General features: G+C 50.1%; 31 non-coding genes across 31 annotated transcripts; all 31 read left to right on the top strand.

Moving 5' to 3' along the window:
* Positions 1–51: 51 nt before the first annotated feature.
* Positions 52–123, top strand: Trnat-cgu (transfer RNA threonine (anticodon CGU)). Its single transcript has one exon. It is a non-coding gene; the product is annotated as a tRNA-Thr (tRNA).
* A 333-nt stretch (positions 124–456) lies between these two features.
* On the top strand, positions 457–530 carry Trnan-guu (transfer RNA asparagine (anticodon GUU)). The gene has a single exon. It is a non-coding gene; the product is annotated as a tRNA-Asn (tRNA).
* Positions 531–1,217: 687 nt separating this feature from the next.
* Trnat-cgu (transfer RNA threonine (anticodon CGU)) lies at positions 1,218–1,289 on the top strand. The gene has a single exon. It is a non-coding gene; the product is annotated as a tRNA-Thr (tRNA).
* Positions 1,290–1,622: 333 nt separating this feature from the next.
* Positions 1,623–1,696, top strand: Trnan-guu (transfer RNA asparagine (anticodon GUU)). The gene has a single exon. It is a non-coding gene; the product is annotated as a tRNA-Asn (tRNA).
* Positions 1,697–2,383: 687 nt separating this feature from the next.
* On the top strand, positions 2,384–2,455 carry Trnat-cgu (transfer RNA threonine (anticodon CGU)). The gene has a single exon. It is a non-coding gene; the product is annotated as a tRNA-Thr (tRNA).
* A 333-nt stretch (positions 2,456–2,788) lies between these two features.
* On the top strand, positions 2,789–2,862 carry Trnan-guu (transfer RNA asparagine (anticodon GUU)). Its single transcript has one exon. It is a non-coding gene; the product is annotated as a tRNA-Asn (tRNA).
* Positions 2,863–3,549: 687 nt separating this feature from the next.
* Positions 3,550–3,621, top strand: Trnat-cgu (transfer RNA threonine (anticodon CGU)). Its single transcript has one exon. It is a non-coding gene; the product is annotated as a tRNA-Thr (tRNA).
* A 333-nt stretch (positions 3,622–3,954) lies between these two features.
* Trnan-guu (transfer RNA asparagine (anticodon GUU)) lies at positions 3,955–4,028 on the top strand. The gene has a single exon. It is a non-coding gene; the product is annotated as a tRNA-Asn (tRNA).
* A 687-nt stretch (positions 4,029–4,715) lies between these two features.
* Positions 4,716–4,787, top strand: Trnat-cgu (transfer RNA threonine (anticodon CGU)). Its single transcript has one exon. It is a non-coding gene; the product is annotated as a tRNA-Thr (tRNA).
* A 333-nt stretch (positions 4,788–5,120) lies between these two features.
* On the top strand, positions 5,121–5,194 carry Trnan-guu (transfer RNA asparagine (anticodon GUU)). The gene has a single exon. It is a non-coding gene; the product is annotated as a tRNA-Asn (tRNA).
* Positions 5,195–5,881: 687 nt separating this feature from the next.
* Trnat-cgu (transfer RNA threonine (anticodon CGU)) lies at positions 5,882–5,953 on the top strand. The gene has a single exon. It is a non-coding gene; the product is annotated as a tRNA-Thr (tRNA).
* A 504-nt stretch (positions 5,954–6,457) lies between these two features.
* Positions 6,458–6,531, top strand: Trnan-guu (transfer RNA asparagine (anticodon GUU)). The gene has a single exon. It is a non-coding gene; the product is annotated as a tRNA-Asn (tRNA).
* A 687-nt stretch (positions 6,532–7,218) lies between these two features.
* Positions 7,219–7,290, top strand: Trnat-cgu (transfer RNA threonine (anticodon CGU)). Its single transcript has one exon. It is a non-coding gene; the product is annotated as a tRNA-Thr (tRNA).
* A 504-nt stretch (positions 7,291–7,794) lies between these two features.
* On the top strand, positions 7,795–7,868 carry Trnan-guu (transfer RNA asparagine (anticodon GUU)). Its single transcript has one exon. It is a non-coding gene; the product is annotated as a tRNA-Asn (tRNA).
* Positions 7,869–8,555: 687 nt separating this feature from the next.
* On the top strand, positions 8,556–8,627 carry Trnat-cgu (transfer RNA threonine (anticodon CGU)). The gene has a single exon. It is a non-coding gene; the product is annotated as a tRNA-Thr (tRNA).
* A 504-nt stretch (positions 8,628–9,131) lies between these two features.
* Trnan-guu (transfer RNA asparagine (anticodon GUU)) lies at positions 9,132–9,205 on the top strand. The gene has a single exon. It is a non-coding gene; the product is annotated as a tRNA-Asn (tRNA).
* Positions 9,206–9,892: 687 nt separating this feature from the next.
* On the top strand, positions 9,893–9,964 carry Trnat-cgu (transfer RNA threonine (anticodon CGU)). The gene has a single exon. It is a non-coding gene; the product is annotated as a tRNA-Thr (tRNA).
* Positions 9,965–10,297: 333 nt separating this feature from the next.
* On the top strand, positions 10,298–10,371 carry Trnan-guu (transfer RNA asparagine (anticodon GUU)). The gene has a single exon. It is a non-coding gene; the product is annotated as a tRNA-Asn (tRNA).
* Positions 10,372–11,058: 687 nt separating this feature from the next.
* Trnat-cgu (transfer RNA threonine (anticodon CGU)) lies at positions 11,059–11,130 on the top strand. Its single transcript has one exon. It is a non-coding gene; the product is annotated as a tRNA-Thr (tRNA).
* Positions 11,131–11,634: 504 nt separating this feature from the next.
* Positions 11,635–11,708, top strand: Trnan-guu (transfer RNA asparagine (anticodon GUU)). Its single transcript has one exon. It is a non-coding gene; the product is annotated as a tRNA-Asn (tRNA).
* Positions 11,709–12,395: 687 nt separating this feature from the next.
* On the top strand, positions 12,396–12,467 carry Trnat-cgu (transfer RNA threonine (anticodon CGU)). Its single transcript has one exon. It is a non-coding gene; the product is annotated as a tRNA-Thr (tRNA).
* A 333-nt stretch (positions 12,468–12,800) lies between these two features.
* Positions 12,801–12,874, top strand: Trnan-guu (transfer RNA asparagine (anticodon GUU)). The gene has a single exon. It is a non-coding gene; the product is annotated as a tRNA-Asn (tRNA).
* Positions 12,875–13,561: 687 nt separating this feature from the next.
* Positions 13,562–13,633, top strand: Trnat-cgu (transfer RNA threonine (anticodon CGU)). The gene has a single exon. It is a non-coding gene; the product is annotated as a tRNA-Thr (tRNA).
* Positions 13,634–13,966: 333 nt separating this feature from the next.
* Trnan-guu (transfer RNA asparagine (anticodon GUU)) lies at positions 13,967–14,040 on the top strand. The gene has a single exon. It is a non-coding gene; the product is annotated as a tRNA-Asn (tRNA).
* Positions 14,041–14,727: 687 nt separating this feature from the next.
* Trnat-cgu (transfer RNA threonine (anticodon CGU)) lies at positions 14,728–14,799 on the top strand. The gene has a single exon. It is a non-coding gene; the product is annotated as a tRNA-Thr (tRNA).
* A 504-nt stretch (positions 14,800–15,303) lies between these two features.
* On the top strand, positions 15,304–15,377 carry Trnan-guu (transfer RNA asparagine (anticodon GUU)). Its single transcript has one exon. It is a non-coding gene; the product is annotated as a tRNA-Asn (tRNA).
* Positions 15,378–16,064: 687 nt separating this feature from the next.
* On the top strand, positions 16,065–16,136 carry Trnat-cgu (transfer RNA threonine (anticodon CGU)). Its single transcript has one exon. It is a non-coding gene; the product is annotated as a tRNA-Thr (tRNA).
* A 333-nt stretch (positions 16,137–16,469) lies between these two features.
* Trnan-guu (transfer RNA asparagine (anticodon GUU)) lies at positions 16,470–16,543 on the top strand. The gene has a single exon. It is a non-coding gene; the product is annotated as a tRNA-Asn (tRNA).
* Positions 16,544–17,230: 687 nt separating this feature from the next.
* Trnat-cgu (transfer RNA threonine (anticodon CGU)) lies at positions 17,231–17,302 on the top strand. The gene has a single exon. It is a non-coding gene; the product is annotated as a tRNA-Thr (tRNA).
* A 504-nt stretch (positions 17,303–17,806) lies between these two features.
* Trnan-guu (transfer RNA asparagine (anticodon GUU)) lies at positions 17,807–17,880 on the top strand. Its single transcript has one exon. It is a non-coding gene; the product is annotated as a tRNA-Asn (tRNA).
* Positions 17,881–18,567: 687 nt separating this feature from the next.
* Positions 18,568–18,639, top strand: Trnat-cgu (transfer RNA threonine (anticodon CGU)). The gene has a single exon. It is a non-coding gene; the product is annotated as a tRNA-Thr (tRNA).
* The last annotated feature ends 287 nt before the right edge of the window (positions 18,640–18,926 follow it).

Genomic DNA, 18,926 nt, shown 5'->3' with positions numbered 1-18,926 from the left:
TCAGTATGATGAAGTGACAATTCGGGGATAGCTCGCAAACGCTAAGCTGCCGCCTTCTTAGCTCAGTGGTAGAGCACTGGTCTCGTAAACCAGGGGTCGTGAGTTCGAACCTCACAGAAGGCATTCATTTTTTTAACCTTCCTGCAAGGAGCGGAGCTATCTCGAGCAGCATCTAACACATGGCAGTACACTGAATGAAAGGGATGTTCTACAACCTATGACAAGTATTCTACTGGCCTCAGAGGTTTTCTGAATGCATAGGCACAACAGTGGTTTGTATGCATTTTGCAGTATAATGTCATGCTTGGCGATGTCATTCGTTTACGAGCCTCGCTACAGTGTGCATGCACGTTATCCATGTGAAGAGGCGCAAGCAGATGCTACCATTCTGCGAGATTCCTGCAGAAGGTATACGAATTGCGTTGATATACAGAGCACAAGGGAGCCAAAGTCAAGGCCTCCGTGGCGCAATCGGCTAGCGCGTTCGGCTGTTAACCGAAAGGTTGGTGGTCCGAGCCCACCCGGGGGCGAAATCGTTTTAACCGGCACCGAGGTGAGGACATACGTCAACTTTGTTAGAGATACACAGCTAGCGTGACAATTTGGCTGTGTTTGAGTGATGCCACACAGCCTTATACACATTCAGCCAAGTGACACTGTAGGTAAAAACATGGCCCTACACAGACGTTCTACTGTTTTCCTATTTATTCGCCATGTGTGACTGCAGTAGAGCGACGCCCACTACAAAAGACGTATTCTTTACATTCAATTTCAGCGTATACGTCGCGACTGCCATATGACAGGGCCTGTCTCTCGATGTCGATTTGTATTTGGTGTCTCTTAAGTGTCGGTCTGCAGTGGGCCGCTGTTGGCCGAGAGACGTGCAGTCGCCTTACATGAAGCCCCATGGGCAACGCCAGTGCCACTGTGGACAACAGCATACTGTAGCCAGAGAGAGGAGCCGAAAGGTGCATTTCGCAGTCGAGCCACGCTATCCCACAAGCTGTGCACTAGGTCAGGATTGTGCAGACCGCAAACTTCTGGTGGCCCGACGCTCGTCGTCGATCGTAAGGGCGAAACAGTCAAGAGATTTGGAAAACGGCAATGTGGACACCCCCAGCAGCAGCTGTGTGCCAAATCCGATATCTGGTCGAGGGCTGCAAGATTCAGTATGATGAAGTGACAATTCGGGGATAGCTCGCAAACGCTAAGCTGCCGCCTTCTTAGCTCAGTGGTAGAGCACTGGTCTCGTAAACCAGGGGTCGTGAGTTCGAACCTCACAGAAGGCATTCATTTTTTTAACCTTCCTGCAAGGAGCGGAGCTATCTCGAGCAGCATCTAACACATGGCAGTACACTGAATGAAAGGGATGTTCTACAACCTATGACAAGTATTCTACTGGCCTCAGAGGTTTTCTGAATGCATAGGCACAACAGTGGTTTGTATGCATTTTGCAGTATAATGTCATGCTTGGCGATGTCATTCGTTTACGAGCCTCGCTACAGTGTGCATGCACGTTATCCATGTGAAGAGGCGCAAGCAGATGCTACCATTCTGCGAGATTCCTGCAGAAGGTATACGAATTGCGTTGATATACAGAGCACAAGGGAGCCAAAGTCAAGGCCTCCGTGGCGCAATCGGCTAGCGCGTTCGGCTGTTAACCGAAAGGTTGGTGGTTCGAGCCCACCCGGGGGCGAAATCGTTTTAACCGGCACCGAGGTGAGGACATACGTCAACTTTGTTAGAGATACACAGCTAGCGTGACAATTTGGCTGTGTTTGAGTGATGCCACACAGCCTTATACACATTCAGCCAAGTGACACTGTAGGTAAAAACATGGCCCTACACAGACGTTCTACTGTTTTCCTATTTATTCGCCATGTGTGACTGCAGTAGAGCGACGCCCACTACAAAAGACGTATTCTTTACATTCAATTTCAGCGTATACGTCGCGACTGCCATATGACAGGGCCTGTCTCTCGATGTCGATTTGTATTTGGAGTCTCTTAAGTGTCGGTCTGCAGTGGGCCGCTGTTGGCCGAGAGACGTGCAGTCGCCTTACATGAAGCCCCATGGGCAACGCCAGTGCCACTGTGGACAACAGCATACTGTAGCCAGAGAGAGGAGCCGAAAGGTGCATTTCGCAGTCGAGCCACGCTATCCCACAAGCTGTGCACTAGGTCAGGATTGTGCAGACCGCAAACTTCTGGTGGCCCGACGCTCGTCGTCGATCGTAAGGGCGAAACAGTCAAGAGATTTGGAAAACGGCAATGTGGACACCCCCAGCAGCAGCTGTGTGCCAAATCCGATATCTGGTCGAGGGCTGCAAGATTCAGTATGATGAAGTGACAATTCGGGGATAGCTCGCAAACGCTAAGCTGCCGCCTTCTTAGCTCAGTGGTAGAGCACTGGTCTCGTAAACCAGGGGTCGTGAGTTCGAACCTCACAGAAGGCATTCATTTTTTTAACCTTCCTGCAAGGAGCGGAGCTATCTCGAGCAGCATCTAACACATGGCAGTACACTGAATGAAAGGGATGTTCTACAACCTATGACAAGTATTCTACTGGCCTCAGAGGTTTTCTGAATGCATAGGCACAACAGTGGTTTGTATGCATTTTGCAGTATAATGTCATGCTTGGCGATGTCATTCGTTTACGAGCCTCGCTACAGTGTGCATGCACGTTATCCATGTGAAGAGGCGCAAGCAGATGCTACCATTCTGCGAGATTCCTGCAGAAGGTATACGAATTGCGTTGATATACAGAGCACAAGGGAGCCAAAGTCAAGGCCTCCGTGGCGCAATCGGCTAGCGCGTTCGGCTGTTAACCGAAAGGTTGGTGGTTCGAGCCCACCCGGGGGCGAAATCGTTTTAACCGGCACCGAGGTGAGGACATACGTCAACTTTGTTAGAGATACACAGCTAGCGTGACAATTTGGCTGTGTTTGAGTGATGCCACACAGCCTTATACACATTCAGCCAAGTGACACTGTAGGTAAAAACATGGCCCTACACAGACGTTCTACTGTTTTCCTATTTATTCGCCATGTGTGACTGCAGTAGAGCGACGCCCACTACAAAAGACGTATTCTTTACATTCAATTTCAGCGTATACGTCGCGACTGCCATATGACAGGGCCTGTCTCTCGATGTCGATTTGTATTTGGTGTCTCTTAAGTGTCGGTCTGCAGTGGGCCGCTGTTGGCCGAGAGACGTGCAGTCGCCTTACATGAAGCCCCATGGGCAACGCCAGTGCCACTGTGGACAACAGCATACTGTAGCCAGAGAGAGGAGCCGAAAGGTGCATTTCGCAGTCGAGCCACGCTATCCCACAAGCTGTGCACTAGGTCAGGATTGTGCAGACCGCAAACTTCTGGTGGCCCGACGCTCGTCGTCGATCGTAAGGGCGAAACAGTCAAGAGATTTGGAAAACGGCAATGTGGACACCCCCAGCAGCAGCTGTGTGCCAAATCCGATATCTGGTCGAGGGCTGCAAGATTCAGTATGATGAAGTGACAATTCGGGGATAGCTCGCAAACGCTAAGCTGCCGCCTTCTTAGCTCAGTGGTAGAGCACTGGTCTCGTAAACCAGGGGTCGTGAGTTCGAACCTCACAGAAGGCATTCATTTTTTTAACCTTCCTGCAAGGAGCGGAGCTATCTCGAGCAGCATCTAACACATGGCAGTACACTGAATGAAAGGGATGTTCTACAACCTATGACAAGTATTCTACTGGCCTCAGAGGTTTTCTGAATGCATAGGCACAACAGTGGTTTGTATGCATTTTGCAGTATAATGTCATGCTTGGCGATGTCATTCGTTTACGAGCCTCGCTACAGTGTGCATGCACGTTATCCATGTGAAGAGGCGCAAGCAGATGCTACCATTCTGCGAGATTCCTGCAGAAGGTATACGAATTGCGTTGATATACAGAGCACAAGGGAGCCAAAGTCAAGGCCTCCGTGGCGCAATCGGCTAGCGCGTTCGGCTGTTAACCGAAAGGTTGGTGGTCCGAGCCCACCCGGGGGCGAAATCGTTTTAACCGGCACCGAGGTGAGGACATACGTCAACTTTGTTAGAGATACACAGCTAGCGTGACAATTTGGCTGTGTTTGAGTGATGCCACACAGCCTTATACACATTCAGCCAAGTGACACTGTAGGTAAAAACATGGCCCTACACAGACGTTCTACTGTTTTCCTATTTATTCGCCATGTGTGACTGCAGTAGAGCGACGCCCACTACAAAAGACGTATTCTTTACATTCAATTTCAGCGTATACGTCGCGACTGCCATATGACAGGGCCTGTCTCTCGATGTCGATTTGTATTTGGTGTCTCTTAAGTGTCGGTCTGCAGTGGGCCGCTGTTGGCCGAGAGACGTGCAGTCGCCTTACATGAAGCCCCATGGGCAACGCCAGTGCCACTGTGGACAACAGCATACTGTAGCCAGAGAGAGGAGCCGAAAGGTGCATTTCGCAGTCGAGCCACGCTATCCCACAAGCTGTGCACTAGGTCAGGATTGTGCAGACCGCAAACTTCTGGTGGCCCGACGCTCGTCGTCGATCGTAAGGGCGAAACAGTCAAGAGATTTGGAAAACGGCAATGTGGACACCCCCAGCAGCAGCTGTGTGCCAAATCCGATATCTGGTCGAGGGCTGCAAGATTCAGTATGATGAAGTGACAATTCGGGGATAGCTCGCAAACGCTAAGCTGCCGCCTTCTTAGCTCAGTGGTAGAGCACTGGTCTCGTAAACCAGGGGTCGTGAGTTCGAACCTCACAGAAGGCATTCATTTTTTTAACCTTCCTGCAAGGAGCGGAGCTATCTCGAGCAGCATCTAACACATGGCAGTACACTGAATGAAAGGGATGTTCTACAACCTATGACAAGTATTCTACTGGCCTCAGAGGTTTTCTGAATGCATAGGCACAACAGTGGTTTGTATGCATTTTGCAGTATAATGTCATGCTTGGCGATGTCATTCGTTTACGAGCCTCGCTACAGTGTGCATGCACGTTATCCATGTGAAGAGGCGCAAGCAGATGCTACCATTCTGCGAGATTCCTGCAGAAGGTATACGAATTGCGTTGATATACAGAGCACAAGGGAGCCAAAGTCAAGGCCTCCGTGGCGCAATCGGCTAGCGCGTTCGGCTGTTAACCGAAAGGTTGGTGGTTCGAGCCCACCCGGGGGCGAAATCGTTTTAACCGGCACCGAGGTGAGGACATACGTCAACTTTGTTAGAGATACACAGCTAGCGTGACAATTTGGCTGTGTTTGAGTGATGCCACACAGCCTTATACACATTCAGCCAAGTGACACTGTAGGTAAAAACATGGCCCTACACAGACGTTCTACTGTTTTCCTATTTATTCGCCATGTGTGACTGCAGTAGAGCGACGCCCACTACAAAAGACGTATTCTTTACATTCAATTTCAGCGTATACGTCGCGACTGCCATATGACAGGGCCTGTCTCTCGATGTCGATTTGTATTTGGAGTCTCTTAAGTGTCGGTCTGCAGTGGGCCGCTGTTGGCCGAGAGACGTGCAGTCGCCTTACATGAAGCCCCATGGGCAACGCCAGTGCCACTGTGGACAACAGCATACTGTAGCCAGAGAGAGGAGCCGAAAGGTGCATTTCGCAGTCGAGCCACGCTATCCCACAAGCTGTGCACTAGGTCAGGATTGTGCAGACCGCAAACTTCTGGTGGCCCGACGCTCGTCGTCGATCGTAAGGGCGAAACAGTCAAGAGATTTGGAAAACGGCAATGTGGACACCCCCAGCAGCAGCTGTGTGCCAAATCCGATATCTGGTCGAGGGCTGCAAGATTCAGTATGATGAAGTGACAATTCGGGGATAGCTCGCAAACGCTAAGCTGCCGCCTTCTTAGCTCAGTGGTAGAGCACTGGTCTCGTAAACCAGGGGTCGTGAGTTCGAACCTCACAGAAGGCATTCATTTTTTTAACCTTCCTGCAAGGAGCGGAGCTATCTCGAGCAGCATCTAACACATGGCAGTACACTGAATGAAAGGGATGTTCTACAACCTATGACAAGTATTCTACTGGCCTCAGAGGTTTTCTGAATGCATAGGCACAACAGTGGTTTGTATGCATTTTGCAGTATAATGTCATGCTTGGCGATGTCATTCGTTTACGAGCCTCGCTACAGTGTGCATGCACGTTATCCATGTGAAGAGGCGCAAGCAGATGCTACCATTCTGCGAGATTCCTGCAGAAGGTATACGAATTGCGTTGATATACAGAGCACAAGTGGTTTGTATGCATTTTGCAGTATAATGTCATGCTTGGCGATGTCATTCGTTTACGAGCCTCGCTACAGTGTGCATGCACGTTATCCATGTGAAGAGGCGCAAGCAGATGCTACCATTCTGCGAGATTCCTGCAGAAGGTATACGAATTGCGTTGATATACAGAGCACAAGGGAACCAAAGTCAAGGCCTCCGTGGCGCAATCGGCTAGCGCGTTCGGCTGTTAACCGAAAGGTTGGTGGTTCGAGCCCACCCGGGGGCGAAATCGTTTTAACCGGCACCGAGGTGAGGACATACGTCAACTTTGTTAGAGATACACAGCTAGCGTGACAATTTGGCTGTGTTTGAGTGATGCCACACAGCCTTATACACATTCAGCCAAGTGACACTGTAGGTAAAAACATGGCCCTACACAGACGTTCTACTGTTTTCCTATTTATTCGCCATGTGTGACTGCAGTAGAGCGACGCCCACTACAAAAGACGTATTCTTTACATTCAATTTCAGCGTATACGTCGCGACTGCCATATGACAGGGCCTTTCTCTCGATGTCGATTTGTATTTGGAGTCTCTTAAGTGTCGGTCTGCAGTGGGCCGCTGTTGGCCGAGAGACGTGCAGTCGCCTTACATGAAGCCCCATGGGCAACGCCAGTGCCACTGTGGACAACAGCATACTGTAGCCAGAGAGAGGAGCCGAAAGGTGCATTTCGCAGTCGAGCCACGCTATCCCACAAGCTGTGCACTAGGTCAGGATTGTGCAGACCGCAAACTTCTGGTGGCCCGACGCTCGTCGTCGATCGTAAGGGCGAAACAGTCAAGAGATTTGGAAAACGGCAATGTGGACACCCCCAGCAGCAGCTGTGTGCCAAATCCGATATCTGGTCGAGGGCTGCAAGATTCAGTATGATGAAGTGACAATTCGGGGATAGCTCGCAAACGCTAAGCTGCCGCCTTCTTAGCTCAGTGGTAGAGCACTGGTCTCGTAAACCAGGGGTCGTGAGTTCGAACCTCACAGAAGGCATTCATTTTTTTAACCTTCCTGCAAGGAGCGGAGCTATCTCGAGCAGCATCTAACACATGGCAGTACACTGAATGAAAGGGATGTTCTACAACCTATGACAAGTATTCTACTGGCCTCAGAGGTTTTCTGAATGCATAGGCACAACAGTGGTTTGTATGCATTTTGCAGTATAATGTCATGCTTGGCGATGTCATTCGTTTACGAGCCTCGCTACAGTGTGCATGCACGTTATCCATGTGAAGAGGCGCAAGCAGATGCTACCATTCTGCGAGATTCCTGCAGAAGGTATACGAATTGCGTTGATATACAGAGCACAAGTGGTTTGTATGCATTTTGCAGTATAATGTCATGCTTGGCGATGTCATTCGTTTACGAGCCTCGCTACAGTGTGCATGCACGTTATCCATGTGAAGAGGCGCAAGCAGATGCTACCATTCTGCGAGATTCCTGCAGAAGGTATACGAATTGCGTTGATATACAGAGCACAAGGGAGCCAAAGTCAAGGCCTCCGTGGCGCAATCGGCTAGCGCGTTCGGCTGTTAACCGAAAGGTTGGTGGTTCGAGCCCACCCGGGGGCGAAATCGTTTTAACCGGCACCGAGGTGAGGACATACGTCAACTTTGTTAGAGATACACAGCTAGCGTGACAATTTGGCTGTGTTTGAGTGATGCCACACAGCCTTATACACATTCAGCCAAGTGACACTGTAGGTAAAAACATGGCCCTACACAGACGTTCTACTGTTTTCCTATTTATTCGCCATGTGTGACTGCAGTAGAGCGACGCCCACTACAAAAGACGTATTCTTTACATTCAATTTCAGCGTATACGTCGCGACTGCCATATGACAGGGCCTTTCTCTCGATGTCGATTTGTATTTGGAGTCTCTTAAGTGTCGGTCTGCAGTGGGCCGCTGTTGGCCGAGAGACGTGCAGTCGCCTTACATGAAGCCCCATGGGCAACGCCAGTGCCACTGTGGACAACAGCATACTGTAGCCAGAGAGAGGAGCCGAAAGGTGCATTTCGCAGTCGAGCCACGCTATCCCACAAGCTGTGCACTAGGTCAGGATTGTGCAGACCGCAAACTTCTGGTGGCCCGACGCTCGTCGTCGATCGTAAGGGCGAAACAGTCAAGAGATTTGGAAAACGGCAATGTGGACACCCCCAGCAGCAGCTGTGTGCCAAATCCGATATCTGGTCGAGGGCTGCAAGATTCAGTATGATGAAGTGACAATTCGGGGATAGCTCGCAAACGCTAAGCTGCCGCCTTTTTAGCTCAGTGGTAGAGCACTGGTCTCGTAAACCAGGGGTCGTGAGTTCGAACCTCACAGAAGGCATTCATTTTTTTAACCTTCCTGCAAGGAGCGGAGCTATCTCGAGCAGCATCTAACACATGGCAGTACACTGAATGAAAGGGATGTTCTACAACCTATGACAAGTATTCTACTGGCCTCAGAGGTTTTCTGAATGCATAGGCACAACAGTGGTTTGTATGCATTTTGCAGTATAATGTCATGCTTGGCGATGTCATTCGTTTACGAGCCTCGCTACAGTGTGCATGCACGTTATCCATGTGAAGAGGCGCAAGCAGATGCTACCATTCTGCGAGATTCCTGCAGAAGGTATACGAATTGCGTTGATATACAGAGCACAAGTGGTTTGTATGCATTTTGCAGTATAATGTCATGCTTGGCGATGTCATTCGTTTACGAGCCTCGCTACAGTGTGCATGCACGTTATCCATGTGAAGAGGCGCAAGCAGATGCTACCATTCTGCGAGATTCCTGCAGAAGGTATACGAATTGCATTGATATACAGAGCACAAGGGAACCAAAGTCAAGGCCTCCGTGGCGCAATCGGCTAGCGCGTTCGGCTGTTAACCGAAAGGTTGGTGGTTCGAGCCCACCCGGGGGCGAAATCGTTTTAACCGGCACCGAGGTGAGGACATACGTCAACTTTGTTAGAGATACACAGCTAGCGTGACAATTTGGCTGTGTTTGAGTGATGCCACACAGCCTTATACACATTCAGCCAAGTGACACTGTAGGTAAAAACATGGCCCTACACAGACGTTCTACTGTTTTCCTATTTATTCGCCATGTGTGACTGCAGTAGAGCGACGCCCACTACAAAAGACGTATTCTTTACATTCAATTTCAGCGTATACGTCGCGACTGCCATATGACAGGGCCTTTCTCTCGATGTCGATTTGTATTTGGAGTCTCTTAAGTGTCGGTCTGCAGTGGGCCGCTGTTGGCCGAGAGACGTGCAGTCGCCTTACATGAAGCCCCATGGGCAACGCCAGTGCCACTGTGGACAACAGCATACTGTAGCCAGAGAGAGGAGCCGAAAGGTGCATTTCGCAGTCGAGCCACGCTATCCCACAAGCTGTGCACTAGGTCAGGATTGTGCAGACCGCAAACTTCTGGTGGCCCGACGCTCGTCGTCGATCGTAAGGGCGAAACAGTCAAGAGATTTGGAAAACGGCAATGTGGACACCCCCAGCAGCAGCTGTGTGCCAAATCCGATATCTGGTCGAGGGCTGCAAGATTCAGTATGATGAAGTGACAATTCGGGGATAGCTCGCAAACGCTAAGCTGCCGCCTTCTTAGCTCAGTGGTAGAGCACTGGTCTCGTAAACCAGGGGTCGTGAGTTCGAACCTCACAGAAGGCATTCATTTTTTTAACCTTCCTGCAAGGAGCGGAGCTATCTCGAGCAGCATCTAACACATGGCAGTACACTGAATGAAAGGGATGTTCTACAACCTATGACAAGTATTCTACTGGCCTCAGAGGTTTTCTGAATGCATAGGCACAACAGTGGTTTGTATGCATTTTGCAGTATAATGTCATGCTTGGCGATGTCATTCGTTTACGAGCCTCGCTACAGTGTGCATGCACGTTATCCATGTGAAGAGGCGCAAGCAGATGCTACCATTCTGCGAGATTCCTGCAGAAGGTATACGAATTGCGTTGATATACAGAGCACAAGGGAGCCAAAGTCAAGGCCTCCGTGGCGCAATCGGCTAGCGCGTTCGGCTGTTAACCGAAAGGTTGGTGGTTCGAGCCCACCCGGGGGCGAAATCGTTTTAACCGGCACCGAGGTGAGGACATACGTCAACTTTGTTAGAGATACACAGCTAGCGTGACAATTTGGCTGTGTTTGAGTGATGCCACACAGCCTTATACACATTCAGCCAAGTGACACTGTAGGTAAAAACATGGCCCTACACAGACGTTCTACTGTTTTCCTATTTATTCGCCATGTGTGACTGCAGTAGAGCGACGCCCACTACAAAAGACGTATTCTTTACATTCAATTTCAGCGTATACGTCGCGACTGCCATATGACAGGGCCTGTCTCTCGATGTCGATTTGTATTTGGTGTCTCTTAAGTGTCGGTCTGCAGTGGGCCGCTGTTGGCCGAGAGACGTGCAGTCGCCTTACATGAAGCCCCATGGGCAACGCCAGTGCCACTGTGGACAACAGCATACTGTAGCCAGAGAGAGGAGCCGAAAGGTGCATTTCGCAGTCGAGCCACGCTATCCCACAAGCTGTGCACTAGGTCAGGATTGTGCAGACCGCAAACTTCTGGTGGCCCGACGCTCGTCGTCGATCGTAAGGGCGAAACAGTCAAGAGATTTGGAAAACGGCAATGTGGACACCCCCAGCAGCAGCTGTGTGCCAAATCCGATATCTGGTCGAGGGCTGCAAGATTCAGTATGATGAAGTGACAATTCGGGGATAGCTCGCAAACGCTAAGCTGCCGCCTTCTTAGCTCAGTGGTAGAGCACTGGTCTCGTAAACCAGGGGTCGTGAGTTCGAACCTCACAGAAGGCATTCATTTTTTTAACCTTCCTGCAAGGAGCGGAGCTATCTCGAGCAGCATCTAACACATGGCAGTACACTGAATGAAAGGGATGTTCTACAACCTATGACAAGTATTCTACTGGCCTCAGAGGTTTTCTGAATGCATAGGCACAACAGTGGTTTGTATGCATTTTGCAGTATAATGTCATGCTTGGCGATGTCATTCGTTTACGAGCCTCGCTACAGTGTGCATGCACGTTATCCATGTGAAGAGGCGCAAGCAGGTGCTACCATTCTGCGAGATTCCTGCAGAAGGTATACGAATTGCGTTGATATACAGAGCACAAGTGGTTTGTATGCATTTTGCAGTATAATGTCATGCTTGGCGATGTCATTCGTTTACGAGCCTCGCTACAGTGTGCATGCACGTTATCCATGTGAAGAGGCGCAAGCAGATGCTACCATTCTGCGAGATTCCTGCAGAAGGTATACGAATTGCGTTGATATACAGAGCACAAGGGAACCAAAGTCAAGGCCTCCGTGGCGCAATCGGCTAGCGCGTTCGGCTGTTAACCGAAAGGTTGGTGGTTCGAGCCCACCCGGGGGCGAAATCGTTTTAACCGGCACCGAGGTGAGGACATACGTCAACTTTGTTAGAGATACACAGCTAGCGTGACAATTTGGCTGTGTTTGAGTGATGCCACACAGCCTTATACACATTCAGCCAAGTGACACTGTAGGTAAAAACATGGCCCTACACAGACGTTCTACTGTTTTCCTATTTATTCGCCATGTGTGACTGCAGTAGAGCGACGCCCACTACAAAAGACGTATTCTTTACATTCAATTTCAGCGTATACGTCGCGACTGCCATATGACAGGGCCTTTCTCTCGATGTCGATTTGTATTTGGAGTCTCTTAAGTGTCGGTCTGCAGTGGGCCGCTGTTGGCCGAGAGACGTGCAGTCGCCTTACATGAAGCCCCATGGGCAACGCCAGTGCCACTGTGGACAACAGCATACTGTAGCCAGAGAGAGGAGCCGAAAGGTGCATTTCGCAGTCGAGCCACGCTATCCCACAAGCTGTGCACTAGGTCAGGATTGTGCAGACCGCAAACTTCTGGTGGCCCGACGCTCGTCGTCGATCGTAAGGGCGAAACAGTCAAGAGATTTGGAAAACGGCAATGTGGACACCCCCAGCAGCAGCTGTGTGCCAAATCCGATATCTGGTCGAGGGCTGCAAGATTCAGTATGATGAAGTGACAATTCGGGGATAGCTCGCAAACGCTAAGCTGCCGCCTTCTTAGCTCAGTGGTAGAGCACTGGTCTCGTAAACCAGGGGTCGTGAGTTCGAACCTCACAGAAGGCATTCATTTTTTTAACCTTCCTGCAAGGAGCGGAGCTATCTCGAGCAGCATCTAACACATGGCAGTACACTGAATGAAAGGGATGTTCTACAACCTATGACAAGTATTCTACTGGCCTCAGAGGTTTTCTGAATGCATAGGCACAACAGTGGTTTGTATGCATTTTGCAGTATAATGTCATGCTTGGCGATGTCATTCGTTTACGAGCCTCGCTACAGTGTGCATGCACGTTATCCATGTGAAGAGGCGCAAGCAGATGCTACCATTCTGCGAGATTCCTGCAGAAGGTATACGAATTGCGTTGATATACAGAGCACAAGGGAGCCAAAGTCAAGGCCTCCGTGGCGCAATCGGCTAGCGCGTTCGGCTGTTAACCGAAAGGTTGGTGGTTCGAGCCCACCCGGGGGCGAAATCGTTTTAACCGGCACCGAGGTGAGGACATACGTCAACTTTGTTAGAGATACACAGCTAGCGTGACAATTTGGCTGTGTTTGAGTGATGCCACACAGCCTTATACACATTCAGCCAAGTGACACTGTAGGTAAAAACATGGCCCTACACAGACGTTCTACTGTTTTCCTATTTATTCGCCATGTGTGACTGCAGTAGAGCGACGCCCACTACAAAAGACGTATTCTTTACATTCAATTTCAGCGTATACGTCGCGACTGCCATATGACAGGGCCTGTCTCTCGATGTCGATTTGTATTTGGTGTCTCTTAAGTGTCGGTCTGCAGTGGGCCGCTGTTGGCCGAGAGACGTGCAGTCGCCTTACATGAAGCCCCATGGGCAACGCCAGTGCCACTGTGGACAACAGCATACTGTAGCCAGAGAGAGGAGCCGAAAGGTGCATTTCGCAGTCGAGCCACGCTATCCCACAAGCTGTGCACTAGGTCAGGATTGTGCAGACCGCAAACTTCTGGTGGCCCGACGCTCGTCGTCGATCGTAAGGGCGAAACAGTCAAGAGATTTGGAAAACGGCAATGTGGACACCCCCAGCAGCAGCTGTGTGCCAAATCCGATATCTGGTCGAGGGCTGCAAGATTCAGTATGATGAAGTGACAATTCGGGGATAGCTCGCAAACGCTAAGCTGCCGCCTTCTTAGCTCAGTGGTAGAGCACTGGTCTCGTAAACCAGGGGTCGTGAGTTCGAACCTCACAGAAGGCATTCATTTTTTTAACCTTCCTGCAAGGAGCGGAGCTATCTCGAGCAGCATCTAACACATGGCAGTACACTGAATGAAAGGGATGTTCTACAACCTATGACAAGTATTCTACTGGCCTCAGAGGTTTTCTGAATGCATAGGCACAACAGTGGTTTGTATGCATTTTGCAGTATAATGTCATGCTTGGCGATGTCATTCGTTTACGAGCCTCGCTACAGTGTGCATGCACGTTATCCATGTGAAGAGGCGCAAGCAGATGCTACCATTCTGCGAGATTCCTGCAGAAGGTATACGAATTGCGTTGATATACAGAGCACAAGGGAGCCAAAGTCAAGGCCTCCGTGGCGCAATCGGCTAGCGCGTTCGGCTGTTAACCGAAAGGTTGGTGGTTCGAGCCCACCCGGGGGCGAAATCGTTTTAACCGGCACCGAGGTGAGGACATACGTCAACTTTGTTAGAGATACACAGCTAGCGTGACAATTTGGCTGTGTTTGAGTGATGCCACACAGCCTTATACACATTCAGCCAAGTGACACTGTAGGTAAAAACATGGCCCTACACAGACGTTCTACTGTTTTCCTATTTATTCGCCATGTGTGACTGCAGTAGAGCGACGCCCACTACAAAAGACGTATTCTTTACATTCAATTTCAGCGTATACGTCGCGACTGCCATATGACAGGGCCTGTCTCTCGATGTCGATTTGTATTTGGTGTCTCTTAAGTGTCGGTCTGCAGTGGGCCGCTGTTGGCCGAGAGACGTGCAGTCGCCTTACATGAAGCCCCATGGGCAACGCCAGTGCCACTGTGGACAACAGCATACTGTAGCCAGAGAGAGGAGCCGAAAGGTGCATTTCGCAGTCGAGCCACGCTATCCCACAAGCTGTGCACTAGGTCAGGATTGTGCAGACCGCAAACTTCTGGTGGCCCGACGCTCGTCGTCGATCGTAAGGGCGAAACAGTCAAGAGATTTGGAAAACGGCAATGTGGACACCCCCAGCAGCAGCTGTGTGCCAAATCCGATATCTGGTCGAGGGCTGCAAGATTCAGTATGATGAAGTGACAATTCGGGGATAGCTCGCAAACGCTAAGCTGCCGCCTTCTTAGCTCAGTGGTAGAGCACTGGTCTCGTAAACCAGGGGTCGTGAGTTCGAACCTCACAGAAGGCATTCATTTTTTTAACCTTCCTGCAAGGAGCGGAGCTATCTCGAGCAGCATCTAACACATGGCAGTACACTGAATGAAAGGGATGTTCTACAACCTATGACAAGTATTCTACTGGCCTCAGAGGTTTTCTGAATGCATAGGCACAACAGTGGTTTGTATGCATTTTGCAGTATAATGTCATGCTTGGCGATGTCATTCGTTTACGAGCCTCGCTACAGTGTGCATGCACGTTATCCATGTGAAGAGGCGCAAGCAGGTGCTACCATTCTGCGAGATTCCTGCAGAAGGTATACGAATTGCGTTGATATACAGAGCACAAGTGGTTTGTATGCATTTTGCAGTATAATGTCATGCTTGGCGATGTCATTCGTTTACGAGCCTCGCTACAGTGTGCATGCACGTTATCCATGTGAAGAGGCGCAAGCAGATGCTACCATTCTGCGAGATTCCTGCAGAAGGTATACGAATTGCGTTGATATACAGAGCACAAGGGAACCAAAGTCAAGGCCTCCGTGGCGCAATCGGCTAGCGCGTTCGGCTGTTAACCGAAAGGTTGGTGGTTCGAGCCCACCCGGGGGCGAAATCGTTTTAACCGGCACCGAGGTGAGGACATACGTCAACTTTGTTAGAGATACACAGCTAGCGTGACAATTTGGCTGTGTTTGAGTGATGCCACACAGCCTTATACACATTCAGCCAAGTGACACTGTAGGTAAAAACATGGCCCTACACAGACGTTCTACTGTTTTCCTATTTATTCGCCATGTGTGACTGCAGTAGAGCGACGCCCACTACAAAAGACGTATTCTTTACATTCAATTTCAGCGTATACGTCGCGACTGCCATATGACAGGGCCTTTCTCTCGATGTCGATTTGTATTTGGAGTCTCTTAAGTGTCGGTCTGCAGTGGGCCGCTGTTGGCCGAGAGACGTGCAGTCGCCTTACATGAAGCCCCATGGGCAACGCCAGTGCCACTGTGGACAACAGCATACTGTAGCCAGAGAGAGGAGCCGAAAGGTGCATTTCGCAGTCGAGCCACGCTATCCCACAAGCTGTGCACTAGGTCAGGATTGTGCAGACCGCAAACTTCTGGTGGCCCGACGCTCGTCGTCGATCGTAAGGGCGAAACAGTCAAGAGATTTGGAAAACGGCAATGTGGACACCCCCAGCAGCAGCTGTGTGCCAAATCCGATATCTGGTCGAGGGCTGCAAGATTCAGTATGATGAAGTGACAATTCGGGGATAGCTCGCAAACGCTAAGCTGCCGCCTTCTTAGCTCAGTGGTAGAGCACTGGTCTCGTAAACCAGGGGTCGTGAGTTCGAACCTCACAGAAGGCATTCATTTTTTTAACCTTCCTGCAAGGAGCGGAGCTATCTCGAGCAGCATCTAACACATGGCAGTACACTGAATGAAAGGGATGTTCTACAACCTATGACAAGTATTCTACTGGCCTCAGAGGTTTTCTGAATGCATAGGCACAACAGTGGTTTGTATGCATTTTGCAGTATAATGTCATGCTTGGCGATGTCATTCGTTTACGAGCCTCGCTACAGTGTGCATGCACGTTATCCATGTGAAGAGGCGCAAGCAGATGCTACCATTCTGCGAGATTCCTGCAGAAGGTATACGAATTGCGTTGATATACAGAGCACAAGGGAGCCAAAGTCAAGGCCTCCGTGGCGCAATCGGCTAGCGCGTTCGGCTGTTAACCGAAAGGTTGGTGGTTCGAGCCCACCCGGGGGCGAAATCGTTTTAACCGGCACCGAGGTGAGGACATACGTCAACTTTGTTAGAGATACACAGCTAGCGTGACAATTTGGCTGTGTTTGAGTGATGCCACACAGCCTTATACACATTCAGCCAAGTGACACTGTAGGTAAAAACATGGCCCTACACAGACGTTCTACTGTTTTCCTATTTATTCGCCATGTGTGACTGCAGTAGAGCGACGCCCACTACAAAAGACGTATTCTTTACATTCAATTTCAGCGTATACGTCGCGACTGCCATATGACAGGGCCTGTCTCTCGATGTCGATTTGTATTTGGTGTCTCTTAAGTGTCGGTCTGCAGTGGGCCGCTGTTGGCCGAGAGACGTGCAGTCGCCTTACATGAAGCCCCATGGGCAACGCCAGTGCCACTGTGGACAACAGCATACTGTAGCCAGAGAGAGGAGCCGAAAGGTGCATTTCGCAGTCGAGCCACGCTATCCCACAAGCTGTGCACTAGGTCAGGATTGTGCAGACCGCAAACTTCTGGTGGCCCGACGCTCGTCGTCGATCGTAAGGGCGAAACAGTCAAGAGATTTGGAAAACGGCAATGTGGACACCCCCAGCAGCAGCTGTGTGCCAAATCCGATATCTGGTCGAGGGCTGCAAGATTCAGTATGATGAAGTGACAATTCGGGGATAGCTCGCAAACGCTAAGCTGCCGCCTTCTTAGCTCAGTGGTAGAGCACTGGTCTCGTAAACCAGGGGTCGTGAGTTCGAACCTCACAGAAGGCATTCATTTTTTTAACCTTCCTGCAAGGAGCGGAGCTATCTCGAGCAGCATCTAACACATGGCAGTACACTGAATGAAAGGGATGTTCTACAACCTATGACAAGTATTCTACTGGCCTCAGAGGTTTTCTGAATGCATAGGCACAACAGTGGTTTGTATGCATTTTGCAGTATAATGTCATGCTTGGCGATGTCATTCGTTTACGAGCCTCGCTACAGTGTGCATGCACGTTATCCATGTGAAGAGGCGCAAGCAGGTGCTACCATTCTGCGAGATTCCTGCAGAAGGTATACGAATTGCGTTGATATACAGAGCACAAGTGGTTTGTATGCATTTTGCAGTATAATGTCATGCTTGGCGATGTCATTCGTTTACGAGCCTCGCTACAGTGTGCATGCACGTTATCCATGTGAAGAGGCGCAAGCAGATGCTACCATTCTGCGAGATTCCTGCAGAAGGTATACGAATTGCGTTGATATACAGAGCACAAGGGAACCAAAGTCAAGGCCTCCGTGGCGCAATCGGCTAGCGCGTTCGGCTGTTAACCGAAAGGTTGGTGGTTCGAGCCCACCCGGGAGCGAAATCGTTTTAACCGGCACCGAGGTGAGGACATACGTCAACTTTGTTAGAGATACACAGCTAGCGTGACAATTTGGCTGTGTTTGAGTGATGCCACACAGCCTTATACACATTCAGCCAAGTGACACTGTAGGTAAAAACATGGCCCTACACAGACGTTCTACTGTTTTCCTATTTATTCGCCATGTGTGACTGCAGTAGAGCGACGCCCACTACAAAAGACGTATTCTTTACATTCAATTTCAGCGTATACGTCGCGACTGCCATATGACAGGGCCTTTCTCTCGATGTCGATTTGTATTTGGAGTCTCTTAAGTGTCGGTCTGCAGTGGGCCGCTGTTGGCCGAGAGACGTGCAGTCGCCTTACATGAAGCCCCATGGGCAACGCCAGTGCCACTGTGGACAACAGCATACTGTAGCCAGAGAGAGGAGCCGAAAGGTGCATTTCGCAGTCGAGCCACGCTATCCCACAAGCTGTGCACTAGGTCAGGATTGTGCAGACCGCAAACTTCTGGTGGCCCGACGCTCGTCGTCGATCGTAAGGGCGAAACAGTCAAGAGATTTGGAAAACGGCAATGTGGACACCCCCAGCAGCAGCTGTGTGCCAAATCCGATATCTGGTCGAGGGCTGCAAGATTCAGTATGATGAAGTGACAATTCGGGGATAGCTCGCGAACGCTAAGCTGCCGCCTTCTTAGCTCAGTGGTAGAGCACTGGTCTCGTAAACCAGGGGTCGTGAGTTCGAACCTCACAGAAGGCATTCATTTTTTTAACCTTCCTGCAAGGAGCGGAGCTATCTCGAGCAGCATCTAACACATGGCAGTACACTGAATGAAAGGGATGTTCTACAACCTATGACAAGTATTCTACTGGCCTCAGAGGTTTTCTGAATGCATAGGCACAACAGTGGTTTGTATGCATTTTGCAGTATAATGTCATGCTTGGCGATGTCATTCGTTTACGAGCCTCGCTACAGTGTGCATGCACGTTATCCATGTGAAGAGGCGCAAGCAGGTGCTACCATTCTGCGAGATTCCTGCAGAAGGT

Source organism: Schistocerca nitens, chromosome 6 (genome assembly GCF_023898315.1).
Source record: "Schistocerca nitens isolate TAMUIC-IGC-003100 chromosome 6, iqSchNite1.1, whole genome shotgun sequence".
Classification (NCBI taxonomy): domain Eukaryota; kingdom Metazoa; phylum Arthropoda; class Insecta; order Orthoptera; family Acrididae; genus Schistocerca; species Schistocerca nitens.
Note: the sequence above shows the minus strand (reverse complement) of the source record. Positions and strands in the feature narration are given on the sequence as shown.